Here is a 14,027-nt window from a genome sequence, read left to right as displayed (position 1 = left end):
CCTGGCGTGGGGGCACACGTTCGGCTCCTGGGAGTACCTGACATTCGGCATCCCCATGGCAGCCAGCTTCGTGGTGATCTTGCCGGCGATGTCGACGAGGTGTCTGATCCAGAGGTTTACGCCCTTTGCGTACTCCTTGTGCTCGGTGGTGTCATTCCTCCGCAGCTGCGTCTCGTCCTCCAGGACCTTGTTCAGGGTCTCCTCACGAGCCCCAACTTCCGAAAGCTTCCCCTCCAAGCTGTACAGCTTCAACTTCAGATCGTTGATGGATTCGTTGGCCTTGGAGAGCAACTTGGCCTTGTCCGAGATGGCAACCTGCACATCCTCCAGAGTGCGGTTGGCCGCGTCCCTCTCCTCCGTCAGCGGTGAGACTCTCTTCTCCAGTTCCTCCCGCTCCAGCTCTAGCTCCTTCACCTTGCCGGCATGGACTAGGGCTTGAGCATCAAGTTCCTCCTTGTGCCTCTGCTCCAGCTCCTAGGTCCGCTACGCGACGAGCTTCTCGACCTCCTCGTCCTTGCCATGGAGCATGGTGGTGAGCGCCTCCTCATGAGCGGCAAGGTCCTACTCCTGGGAGTCCAGCAGGGCCTGCTGCTGTTGCCGAGCAGCTTCGTCTGCGGTGGCCTGATTCTTCGCCACCTCCTGGGCCTTCTCGATATAGGCCTGCTTCAGGATGAGCTCCCGCTTGTGCTCCTCCAGCTCACCCAATGCAGCCCTCAGTTCATCCCTGGCCTCGCCGAACCAGATCCGCGTCTCAGCGACGCGCTCCTCAAAATCTGCCTCCGCCTTGTCCACCGGCACCATCCTGGATTTTACCTTGTCTGGGCGGGCTCGATGGAGCGCGCGGAGCCTCTGGAAGTTGGCGCTCATGGCTCGGAGGAGCTGCTCCTCCTGAGAACCGCCGCCGCCCGTGCTCGGTTCATCAACAACCTGGAGCCCGGCGGTGGCGAGCGCTTCATTATCAAACACCTCCCCTTCGGCTGGCGCTCTGGTGCCCTCCGTCCCCGGGAGGTGGACGAACAGATCGTCGCCCACCTTCAAGTACTTGCCCGAGGCGGGGGCTGTAGGGGAGGCAGGATGGTCGCCCGCCAGCTCCTCCTCGGCAGCGGCCTCGCCGGGCTCCCTGACAGGCCCCTTGCTGGGCTCCCTGGCAGACCCCTTGCTGGCTCCCCTGGCAGACCCCTTGCCGGCCTCCTCAGCGGCGGCCTTGGCGGCCTCCTCGGCAGCAATCTTGTCGACCTCGGCCTCGGCGTCCTTGGCGACCTCCTCGATGACGGTATCAATATCCTCCTGGTCCGCCGAGGGAGGGTCTGGATACCAAGAAGGAGAATGAGACGAGGCCAAAATCAAGGTTCAAAAAAGAAAAAAAAACAGGGAGGAGGGGCAGGCCACTTACCTGTGCCGAGCTGGGAAGAAATGGTTCCCTCCCCACCAACATTCGTCGTCAGGACGGAGCCACCGGCAGCCAAGTTCGCCTCCTCCTCCTCCATGCGCATGCGCTTGGTGCTTGGTGCCCTTGCCAGGGACGCCCCTCTGGTGGCGTGGTCGATGGGGCGGCGTGTTGAGGGTGGCCCTCAGTGGCTCCTACTACCGCCGCTCTCCTCCTGCAAACCTAGCAAGGTTAGCACCAAGGATTCATGTCCCGATGCCCGTCAACGAAGAGTGAGTGATGAACTCACGCTAGGGGCTGAAGCGGGGGCTGCATCGGGGGTTGTTGTCTGGGCTGATCTCCACCACCACCGGCGTGTGCGGAGCGCCAGCCGGGGGCTTGTCGCTCGTCGAGGCCCTGGCCCTCTTCGCCACCCTCTGGGCCAGCGTCTCCATGTCATTGTGAACATAACATCAAGTCAAAGGAGGATAACATAGGCGTGGGGTCAGGAGGTGATGGTGGGGCGAAGTACTTACTCGTCCTCCACTGGCTTCCTCTTCCTCTTCGGGCTAAAGGACCCGAGGTTGAACTCGGCCTCCAGGGAGGTGTCCGAAGGAGGAGGAGAAGGTGATGGGGTCCTGCGCCGCTTGGACGAAGAAGAGGCGGCTGCCGTCTTCTTCGCTGTCGCGGCCTTTGCCGTCTTCATCGCTGTCGCAGCCTTCATCGCCCTCGTCTGGCGCACGGGCTTCTCCTGAGCCTATTGCCGCTGCGCGGTCCTGCCGGGCCGGAGCGGCTCGCTGGAGCGAGCCTACCGCAGGACGCCTTTCTTTCCCGTGGCCGGGGGGTTGTCCTTCTTGGCCTCCTCTTCGGCCGACACTTCGACCATGTCTTCGACGAGGGGGGCCCCGGCGCTGCTAGCCTCCTTGGCAGATTTCACCCACTCGGCGAGCTCCTTATCCTCCACAGCCATGTCTTGGCCTCATCCTCCATGGTGCCGGCGCTGCCAGCCTCCTTGGCAAGCGCCGCCTCTGCCGCCCTGGCGGCAATGTAATCCAGCTCCTCCTTGGTGGTGTCGCAGATGCGCAACAGCTCATCGTGAACATATTTCTCCGACAAGTTGTCGAAGAACGCCTACACCTCCTCCGCTTTCGGCTCGACCTAGAGCGTCAAGGCCGTGCGCGTTGAAGTCCGGCATCATGGCAATGATGGCGGTCTGGCGAGAGTTGTTGCTCAACGGGACCACTCCCGCCGGCAACCCAAATAGAGACGCCTTGACGGTTTTGCCGGCCTTCTCGGCTCTTCCGGTCCTCTCAGGCCTGCCGTCGTCAGTCACCTTTAGCTAGAAGAGCCTCTCACAGAAGTGAGCATGCCCCATCACCGTGAAGTTATGGTTCAAGCCAGGGCGGAGCCTCATGACGTCAGCCATGTTCCTGTAGTCCCAGGTCGGCCTCCCCTTGTTGTGCAGTGGGGTAATCTGGCGATGGATGAAATCGGCCCCAATCATTTCAATGGTGATCTCGGCCACGGTGAGGCGATTGATCCTGGTCGTGGCGACTGAGAGCTTCTTGTCGTCGACGTCAAGGTCGCTCCAGTCCTTGTGGCGGACTAGCGGACTCCGGCGAACCCGGCAGAACTCCTGTGGATCCTCCTCCTCAACCCAGCACCACCAGCTCCGCCACTCCTCCCACCTCTCCTTCTAGGCGCCCTCCAGATACGTGCCTTTCTCCCGAGACCTCGGGATCCAGGTGACGCAGCCGGAGATGGCGCCCCCTGACTCGATGCGGGGGTAGAAGTAGTGGCGGAAGAGCGTCGTGCTAGGGAGCACTCCAGCGAAGCCCTCGGAGGGATGGGCGAAGAAGGTCATGCACGCCACGACATTCGGCATAAGATCCAGAAGATGGAAGCCGTAGGTGTGCATGACGTCTATGTCGAAGTCAGAGAAAGGGGGCAAAGCCCGCAAGAGAAGTAGTCAACCAAGAAGGGGTACCGATTTGGGCCGGCCTCGGCGAAATCGGCAGGGATGATGTGTGTGGCAGGATGCGCCGTCGTCTTCCTCCCCCACAGGGGCTTGAATAAGTCCCTGAGATGGACCACATCGACCGTCGAGGGGAAGTAGGCATGCTACGTCCGAAGCACCGCCAACTCGCTCTCCGGCGCCTCTTTCTCCCCGGCATCCTTGGCCGCCCCCTTGCCCTTGCCTGTCTTGGGTGCCATAGCGACTGAGAGGGGATGAAGGATTAAGGGCAATGAGGGCGCGGTGGTGGTGAGCAAAGGCAAGAGCTGGGGGAAGAAGAAGGGAGTGGCGGTTCTGAGATTGGGAAAGGCACAGGGGTTAAATAAGCAGTGCGTCTGCGGTTTTCCCTTTTTTATGGGGAAGGCATGGGCCACCTCTTTACCATTTACCATGATGTGACACAAGTAGGCCGCAACCGCCCCATGCACGACCCCCATGTCATGCATTCAACGCGGGTCATGGGGAAGCGCAACTGGCGAGGGAGTTACTATGATAAAACTCTGCCACGCGTACCCGCGCACCGTTCTGGGCCTGGCCCAATAACGCTCTGCTCTTATATGTGGCCTAGGCCAGGGGGCTCCTATCGGTGTACAAAAGTAGGGGTCCTTTTTGTACCCTTTACTTGTGCGCGGGCAGTCGCAGCCACATGCCTGCGGCCATGCTTGGCGGAGCAGAGGAAATGAAGACACAAGACTACTAGAGTAGCGCCAAGCCGAAGGCACGAGAAGCAGAGGGGCAAGGTAGGCTTTCCCTGGCAAGAGCCTTGCCGGGGCAGCTTACGTAGCCTCCCCCGGCAAGAGTCTCACCGGGGCAACTTGCCCAACACCAGCAAAGCCGCCATCCTTGAGCCTAAGAGTTCCGACACCGTCGACAACATTGGAACCAAGGCTCGGGAGGTGCCTGCATGGTGGCATGCAGATCTTTGTAAAGACCAAGAACGTACAAGACTAGATGAGGACTAGAAGAGGGAGATCCCCCCGGCAAGATCCTTGCCAGGGACGCTCACGAGACACCCGGCAAGACCCTTACCGGGGACATCTGCTGGGCCGCAGCCTGGCCCCCACCTGCCAAGCCTCCACCGCTGTTCCAACATAGTAGTCAACCCACCAACAAGGCAGGAACCTGCATGGCGACGTGCAGCTTCCAGGCCAACTCAGAAAGCACCTGTGTGGTGGCATGCAGATCTTCAGGAAGACTCTGCCACCGCACCAACTCAGCAGCCATCCAGCCAGCGTGGTGTTGCACACCTAGTCAGCCTGGACGCAGGTTAGAGCGAGATGAGGCGGCGACGGACGAGACGAGATTCCTTGTTGTCCCTGATAAAGTGAGGGGCACGTCGGCAGCGCATTAAATACATTTGTCCTACGGTGCTAGGCAATAGACTTGCGTACACTACAACTTCCCACCTCCTGTGTGCCATCGTGGCGACCTCTTTGGCTATAAAAGGAGGCCCGAGGCATACTTGAGGGGGATTCAGACTTTTTGGACCCTGCACGCTTTGTAGCTAGTCCAAGAACACCAAATAAACACAAACCAACAGGAGTAGGGTATTACATATCACTTGCGGCCCAAACCTGGATTAATTCCCCCGTGTTGATCTTCTAAACCCACTCTTTCCACAGCCCCGCGCCCGCCAACCATAGAAGGGATTCCCTGTGATCCCATAGGTGTCGTTCTCACCGACAGATGCATCTCAAACTTTTTCTACAGTGAACATGCGACCAAAGGAGTTTAGTATTGACAATAGAAAACAAAATAGATAACATCTATTCGTTTTTTATACATTGATTGATTTCTAGGGATTTAAATGTGCAAAATCAAATTTGATCTACATGAGACCTATGATAGTGCACGAAAATGGATTGCAAAATCATGTGTGTACGTGTCCCTGGGTGCATGTTCAGTACCCATGCAAGAAATTTCTAACATCTAGAATCCTGATTTTAAAATCCAATAAATCCAAAACTAAGTTGAAATTCATGAAACATATCATGGTGTCATATGGACACCAATAGACTGTGATTTTTTTAAAATTTGGGACAAGTTTTGATATAATCTTTTTACATATAGGAAATTATAAATAATTATCAACCAATATCGCAAACGAACTGTTTATTCAAACCGTGTGCGCTAGACCAACAATGTAAGTGCCGTGCTTCGGTTAAGCAATAAAGCGGCAGAATTAATCATCAAAAAGGAAAAATCAATATAATACGTGTCGCGCATGCGTCCCGTGTGTCGTACGAGCATGCATGAGTTAATGAGACGCATGCTAGCAGGCAGACCAGAAGGCCGAGGCATGCGCGTGTTCGCTACGCACTCACCATGGGGCGTGCTAGTAGTCTGCCGCACAGGCTCACTCGGAGTCGAGCCAGCCCTTTGACCACCACCCACCTCGCTCACATTGCTCCATATTAATGGCACGCCCTCCTTGCTCTGTGAAATGATCGTATAGGAATGCCAGAAGTCCGCCGCGCAGGCTCATCGGGAAGTGAGACAGCCTTTGACTGCTGCCCGCCTCACTCCCACTGGTCCGTATTAACGGCACGCCCGAGCGGCCGTACCCCCCATCCTCGCCACACACACAATCCTCTCTCTCCGCCCGCATCCCTAACGCCGCTCTCGGTCCTCAAAGCCGGCACCCTATCCTCGCAACACACACAATCCTCTCTCTCCGCCAGCATCCTTGACGCTGCTCTCAGTCCGCAAAGCCATCAGTGTATGAGGATGCCACCGAAGCACCCCATCGGAGGGAGTGGCGACGCCGGGGCTGTTGAAACACTGGAGCACGACGTGAATATAGAGATAGAGGTTTCTGTTGCCGCCGACGAGGTGGAGAACCAGGCTGCCAACAAGTGGAGGCGGGTCGAGAAAGAACCGCAAGAGAGTACACCAGACCTACACTTCATCAGCAGCCTCCCTGATGATATGTTAACAGTTATTATATCCCCCCTACCAATCTAATATGGGGCGAGGACAACCGCCCTTTCACGGCGGTGACGCCCCCTATGGGTCTCCACCCCTCTTGACCTCCTCGACCCCCACGAGCTCTGCCATGGTTGTCGCAAAAGCTTGGATGCATTCTCCCAGATCCTCGACAGTCACCATGGCCCAATCATGTGACATCCGGATAATTAAGCCACAATAATACCCTGGTAATGATGCCATGTCACCATCATTACTATTGCTAATCTCACTTTGATTCAAAACCAGTTCGAATTCAAATTTAAAATAAAGTCAATTAATAAATTTCTCAAATGTTAAAACTAAAATGTTCTAAATGTATCAAATAATCCATAGAAAATATTGGTGAAGAAACCACATTCTTATAAAGTATTTAATTGCCCTATAATAAGTAAATAGTGGCTAAAGCAATATTTTAAATGCCTTTTGAATTATAAAAAATACCAAGCATTTGTATTAAATACCAAACCATTTTATGGCAATGCTAAATAATGCAAAGTAATTATGTGGCACAATTCCATATTTTACAAAAGAATTTTTGTGGCCTACCAATTTGCAAAATAGAACGAATTGATGAAATTAAAAGAAAAGGAAAAACTATAAAGAAAAGGGAAAGACAAGGCCAGGCTACACTATGTACTTGGCCCAGCCGGGCAACACTACACCACAGCCCAACTTAACCCCCTCCATCGTCTTCCCTATTAATGGAGCGCGTTGGATGCCAGCCATGCGTCCATGCCGCGGATCCACCGTCTGGCGCCATCCAGACCACCCCACCACCCTACAAGGGCGTCATAGACCCCCCCCCTCGGATGAACCCTAGCCCTACTCACCCTCTCGCCTCTCCCCTCTTCCTCCTCCTTCGCCCGACGCTGCCATCGACGTGTGTCGCTTGATCTCGTGGCCACTTGCCTCGGCCGCTCCTCTGCACACGCTGTACCACCCCTGGCCACACCCTACGCCTGCCTCGCCATGCTACGTCCCCGCGCCTAGCCCGCGCGCCTCGCCTCCACCTATTGCCGTCGTACTCCCCCCTCCGCTGCAGCCTGCAGGCCTCCGTGCCGATGGCCACCTCCGCTGCCGCCCGCAGGCCCGCGCGCCCTTGCGTCGGCGCTCGCTTTTGCTGCCGCCTATAGGGGCGCCGCTGCCGGCCTCCGCTTGCCGCTGCTGCTCGTTATGCCGGCCATGGCCGTGCACAGCCGCGGCTTGGCTAGCTCCCTTTCAGTGGGGTCGGGCCATTTATGTTAGGGTAGAAATAGTTAGGTTAGTCTAGTAATTAGTTAGCAAATGACCCTGTGACACACGGGTCCCACTTAGTTAAATAGCCTAAATAAACCCCTACTTAAAGTTACTGAGTATGACATGCGGGACCCACCACCACTGTTCACTTTGACCAGTCAATGATGATTGGGTAGTTGACCTAGTCAACTGGCCCGCCCTGCCATACACTGGCTGGGTACACTTCTGGGTACCCATAGCCTTTTTCTTATTTATTTTCGAGATATAAATAATTCCAGAAAATGAATAAAATTTTGGAAATTAATATAAAATAATCCGTAGCTCGGATGAAAATACTTTGTACATGAAAGTTGCTCAGAACGACAAGACGAATCCGTATACGTAGTCGATTCGTCTGCCACACATCCCTAGCATAGTGAGCATGCAACCATCCCCCTCCGGATTGAGTCCGAAAAAAGCCAAACACCGGGAATACTTTCCTGGATGTTTTCCCCCTTCGCCGGTATCACCTATCCCTGTGTTAGGTCACCCCTAGCACCGCATATTGCCATATTATGCTTTGTGATACTTTGATTCCTCTATTATTTATTGTGTTCCCCCTCCGTTACTTCTTTCCGGTAGACCCTGAGCTCGCTGCCGATACCCCCGTTATCGACTACATCGACGATGACCTCTCCTTGCCAGAGTAACCAGGAAAGCAAACCCCCTTTGATCAACCAGATATCGCCCACTCTCTTCTCTCTTATTCTTGCATTAGGTTTGCTACTATTGTTGATTCGATAGCTCCTATTCTGTTGCATAGCCTATCATTGTTGCTACAATTGTTCATACCCTTACCTGCTATCCTGATGCTTAGAATAGGTTGCTAGTATTACATCAGTGGCCCTACAATCTTGTCCATCTACCATGCTATATTACTAGGCCGTGATCACTCGGAGGTGACCACGGGTATATACTATACTATTACATTCTTATGTTGATGATTCGGAGATGGGGGCTGAAGGGGCAGGTGGTTCCACCCAGGTAGTGGTGGGCCTAGGTTCCCGGCAGCCCCCTGATGGTTACTTTGTGGCGGAGCGATAGGGCAGGTTGTGACCACCTAGGAGATAGGTGGGCCTGGTCCCTGGTCGGCGTCCGTGGAAACTTCTAATAACACGCTTAATGAGATCTGGATATTTGAACTGAGTCTGGCCACTGGCCTATACGCACTAACCAACTATGTGGGAACAATTATGGGCACTCGACGTCGTGGTATCAGCCGAAGCCTTCTTGATGTCAGCGGTTGCGCGCCGCGCACCGGATTGGACTGGAACGCCTGCTCGTGTATTAGGGAGGCTAGGTCTACTTTCAGCCGCGTTCGCAGCATGTAGGTGTGCGACGGGCGATGGGCGTAGACCCTTGCGCGCTTAGGATTTAGACTCGCGTGCTGACCTCTCTGCTGAGCCTAGGTAGGGCTGCGACGTGTTGATCTTACGAGGCCAGGCATGACCCTGGAAAGTGTGTCGGGCCAGAGGGATCGAGCATGTTGGGTAATGTAGTGCACCCTTACAGGGAATTTTATCTATTCAAATAGCCGTGTCCCTTGGTAAAAAGACAACCCGGAGTTGTATTATGACCTTATGACAACTATAACCGGATACTTAATAAAACACACCTCTTACAAGTTCCAGATACAACCCCGTGATCGCTTTCCCACAGGGCGACGAGGGGAGGATCGTTGGGTAGGATTAGGCTATATGGTGTTCCTTGATGCTGCTCTTGCTACTCTCTTCTACATGCTTCAAGATGGAGGCTGCCAGAAGCGTAGTCTTCGATAAGACTAGCTATCCCACTCTTATTCTGGCATTCTGCAGTTCAGTCCGTAGATACTACCCATTTCATTGACACCAATGCATTTGTAGTGTAGATCCTTGTTTGCGAGTACTTTGGATGAGTACTCACGGTTGCTTTGCTTCCCTTTTTTCCCTTTTCCTTCTTCTCGGATGATGCAACCAGATGGTGGAGCCCAGGAGCCAGAGATCCCAAGGATGATTCTACGTGGAGTTCGACTTCGAGGAGTAGTTTGGAGTATCCCAGGCAGGAGGCATGCGCCTCTTTCGATCTGTATCTTAGTTTGTGCTAGCCATCTTATGGCACCTTGTTTAACTTATGTCTGCACTCATAATATTGTTGCTTCCGCTGACTCGTCTGTGTTTGAGCTTTTGTATTCGAGCCCTCAAGGCCCCTGGCTTGTAATATAAAGCTTGTATTATTTTAATTTGTGTCTAGAGTTGTGTTGTATTATCTTCCCGCGCGTCCCTGATCTTGATCTTACACATTTGCGTGTGTGCACCACAAAAAAAGACACTTCCATGATGATACGTGTTTGTCACAGTAGGTCATGTTTTCTGTCATGCATGTACATCCATGACGATTTTATGACAGAATCAAGATAGTCATACATGTGCTGTCATAGAAGTGTTCCATGACATTACCAAAATTATCATCACGGAAGTGTCCACTTCCATGATGATAAATCACGCGTCACAGAAGTGCTTTCGTCAAGGGTGACCGACACATGGCATCCACCGTAACGGGTCATCGTTAAGCTATCGGGTCCTGTTTTGCATCCCATAACCCATTAATAGCCTGGGCCAATGGGAAATTTCCACATGTAAGAGGAAACACGTGTCATCTCGTTAGTGGGTCAGATAGGCGCCTATGATATTTCAACACGTGTGACAGCCCACCACCAGCCCATTTAGCTTACAAAGGCCGGCCCGTTTGACTTGGTCAAAAGTTAGCGGGCTGGCCATGAAAAGCCTTTTAACGGTCTCTTCGCAAATAGCCCATTTTACGTCCCGGCAACTCACAGCCCGTTAGGTCCTACCCAGAATCAGCCCAACAACATCATGTGGGCCGTCGAATATAACTCCAACCCATTTCACTTTCGGCCCATGTATGGCTCACGACGTCTTTCAGCCCATATGAGGCCTTCGTATCTTTAGGCCCTTTAAAGGCCCACGTTGACTCTAGCCCAGAATGAACAGTAAATTTCTTTGTACCCGTTAATGGCCCATGATTCACATGGGCCGTTTCCTGCTGGTGTTAGCTTTCGACCTACTGACGGCCCATACGTTCTTGGGCTCCTTTCCGGCCGTCGGTTACTTCTGGCCCGTTACTGGCCTGTTCCCCTAATGGGCCAAATTCGCCCATTGCAAGAGTCAGCCCGTTCCTGGCTTGTTAACCATGTGCCGTTTCCAGCCCATCCTATATTCTGGCCCATTAACGACCCGTTATGCCTCTGACAGAATTAAGCCTTTGTTGTCCTCCGGCTTGTTAACGGCCCGTTACCGTGCTGGGCCGATACCAATTATGCCCGTTTACGGCCCATGTAGACCCATTTATCTGACGGCCCGAGGCCCACCGATTCTACGGCCGTGTTGGAGGCCCATTTAAAGATGGCCCGTAGGAGGCCCATGGATCCTACGGCCCGTAGCAGGGTCATGGTTAGCATGGTTCGTATATGGCCCATGGTTGCTACGGCCACTAGCAAACCAAGGAAAATGAAGACTAGGAAATAAATAAGCCCGAAACTACCGCTAGGCTATTAAGGCGATTGCACAGATTACATCCACTGGGCATCAAAGATTGCCACCAGTGCAAATATAGGGAACACCCTACACTATACAAAAATGGCTTGTTGTTTTCTTCAGCCGGTGGCTGCACGTTAAGAACAAATTTTTTATCGCAACAAAACAAATTACAACTATAAAACAAAAGGAAGGTTGGCATAAAATTTAATAGTCTGGCAGATAAATGCACCACCAGAAGTTCAGAAGCTCAGTTCATTTAACCTGACTGTTATGTTTCATGTTGTATTTTCCGATGGAGCACCATAACCTCCACCTTCATTTCTCCTAGGCTCCTGAACAACATAGCAAATGTCTGATAGTCTGGTTTCAAAACCATGCATATCTGGACGACATCGAACAATGTCTATCCTTGTTTCACAAAGGGTCTCTGTTAGGGAACAGACTTGTGTCTGGAGCGCAGATAACATTGTTTTGAGCTAGCATATCTTGATCATGAGGCAGTTTGGGCGAGATTGCCTTAACAACCAACCCAGTATTATGCAGGAACGTGCTTTTGGCACTGTTAGTGGACAGGTACTGACCCACTGCAGCAAGAGCTGACATTGTTGTTATAGTTGCCTCGCCACCTTCAGAAGGTGGCGGTTCCACCATTTTTTCCATAGCTTGCTGAAAAGTTGAGTTTTTACATTAGTACTAGAACAGAAGATATTAAGGAGGCAGCAAAACCAAACAAAATAGCTTTGGTCCATATACAAAACTTATTCTGGTGAACCGATGTAAAGTATTAGTTGTATTTTACTGCAAAGTACATAATAAAACCAGGTTCCAAACATATGACCATGTACCATGGCTAATGTGTTATCTATTTCTTCACATTATATTGACATCTAAGGATAAAGAGACAAAGTTTATAATACTGTAAGCATAATATGACATCATTCATATCACAAAACAACTGAGAACATACAAACATGCAATTCTAACGTTGTGTGGGAAAGTCCAGCATGGAACTAGATTAAAGGTCAAGATCAAAGGAAAATCACTCCTCTCTTTTAAACCTTGTAAGGTGCAATGATACACTAAGACAACTGTGTATAAAATTGAAAAGAGTAATAGATATTGGCTGCAAACCATTCAGTTCAAGGCACGAGTCACGAGTTAGAGTAAGTAGTAGTTAAAAGGCATGAGGATTAAGGACTTACAACAGCGGCTTTGACTGGTGTAGGCATGCCCTTCGTCTTGCTGGTGTGATAGTCCTTGAAGATTTCTACAACATTTGGTTCAGGTACTTTTTGGTCCTTGCGGGCTTTCCTCTGCATTTGGAACAAGTCAATATAGATCTGATAATATGGTACAGCGAAAAGAGTGAAACAACAGCTAATTACAAGAGCCTCACGGTGTGCAATATAGCTACGAGATCCTATCGTTTGTTGGAATTTCACTTTCGTACGGTTGGCCTTGTTCTTTGAATAGTTCACCTACAAGAAGATAGATTTGTGTGGCACATGTGTAAATAGGACTTCAACATGTGATCTGATCACATATATATAATGTACTTGATACTTCGGATCAGACCAGTGTTTAACGAGGCCTCTCTAGTGTTCATCCGATATATTTTCCACTGGAGATATTTGGGCAAGTTCACTGTTAGCCTTGCCTTCAAAGTGAGTTTTCCTCAAGTTATACCGATACTATCGCAGAGCAGACTTGAAAACATGGGTGCAAGCTTGTCTGGTTGCATCATCTTGGCTATCCAACGTGAACCTCATCTGTTGAAAATTATGGGAGTCTCATTATCAGCAACCTAGAAAGTATTGGATAGAGCAAGACGATATTACTACTTTCCATACATAACCATACTTAAAGATAAATGGTCGAGGAAGGTGTTGAACTGGGTTTCGTCTTTGTCATTCCTGTACTGAATCCATGTTGGGAGGATAGGTACATGACACCTAACAGCAACTGCTGCCTCTGATACTAACTTGGCTGACTCTCTAGCATCACATGGCCTTTTTAAACCTGCCTCAAAACGGATCTCTATTCTTCCTCCTCTAGATTTACTTAACCTATTGAGCATTATCCCTGATGTTTGTTTCCTCTTGCGCCTAGGTGCTAGTCCAACAACAAACATAGGAAGTGTTAGTGTACATCAAACTGTGAGACTACATATAAAGAAGCATGCAACTATAACTTTTCTCCAGCAACTACCTTCTTGCTGTTGAAGCTCACAAAGTTCATTTGATCTTGCCAACTCATCTTGTGTCAAGAGTGCTTCGAAAGTAGTGTCAGGTGGCAAGGGAGCTTGGAAAGGTGCTGCTAGCTGAGTTGACCAACAAGTAAATCGTGCAGCTGGTGGTACTGTGGAAGGTGTTGGAACAACTAGGGTTGTCTCTGCTTGTTTGGTGGCAACTATTTGTTTATGTTTGTCTTGTTCTGCAGCTCGTGTAGCACGGGATACCCTGTCGGTACAATTTCCCGCTGGACTTTGATCTTCTATTCCACCATGAGTACCAGCAGAATCTGCAAGATTCTTCCGCTTCCCTTTCCCTGTCATTCTGTCTTACTTCCTCTTTCTCTGTGCCATGTTAAGTCAAGCCGACAAGAAAAATGAATAACAATTTAGTTCTTCGGAACAAATTGATGCGTGATACAGACGAACTGAACTTTGATGTTAGACAACCACATGATAGGAGGATGTAATATGTACAAAAAACAGGACGACATGAGATAACAGAACTATGATGTGTAAACTAAGCAGAAGACATTTCACTAAATTAGAAGCAATGCAATGGAAGGTAGACACCATATGAAAGATGCTACAAATATCACTCTGCCAGGTTAACAGTGTCTCATCATAAATGCCATTTAA

Source organism: Triticum urartu, chromosome 3A (genome assembly GCF_056163025.1).
Source record: "Triticum urartu cultivar PI428250 chromosome 3A, HENAU_Tu73, whole genome shotgun sequence".
In the NCBI taxonomy this organism is placed as follows: domain Eukaryota; kingdom Viridiplantae; phylum Streptophyta; class Magnoliopsida; order Poales; family Poaceae; genus Triticum; species Triticum urartu.
This window is presented reverse-complemented; position numbering follows the sequence as displayed.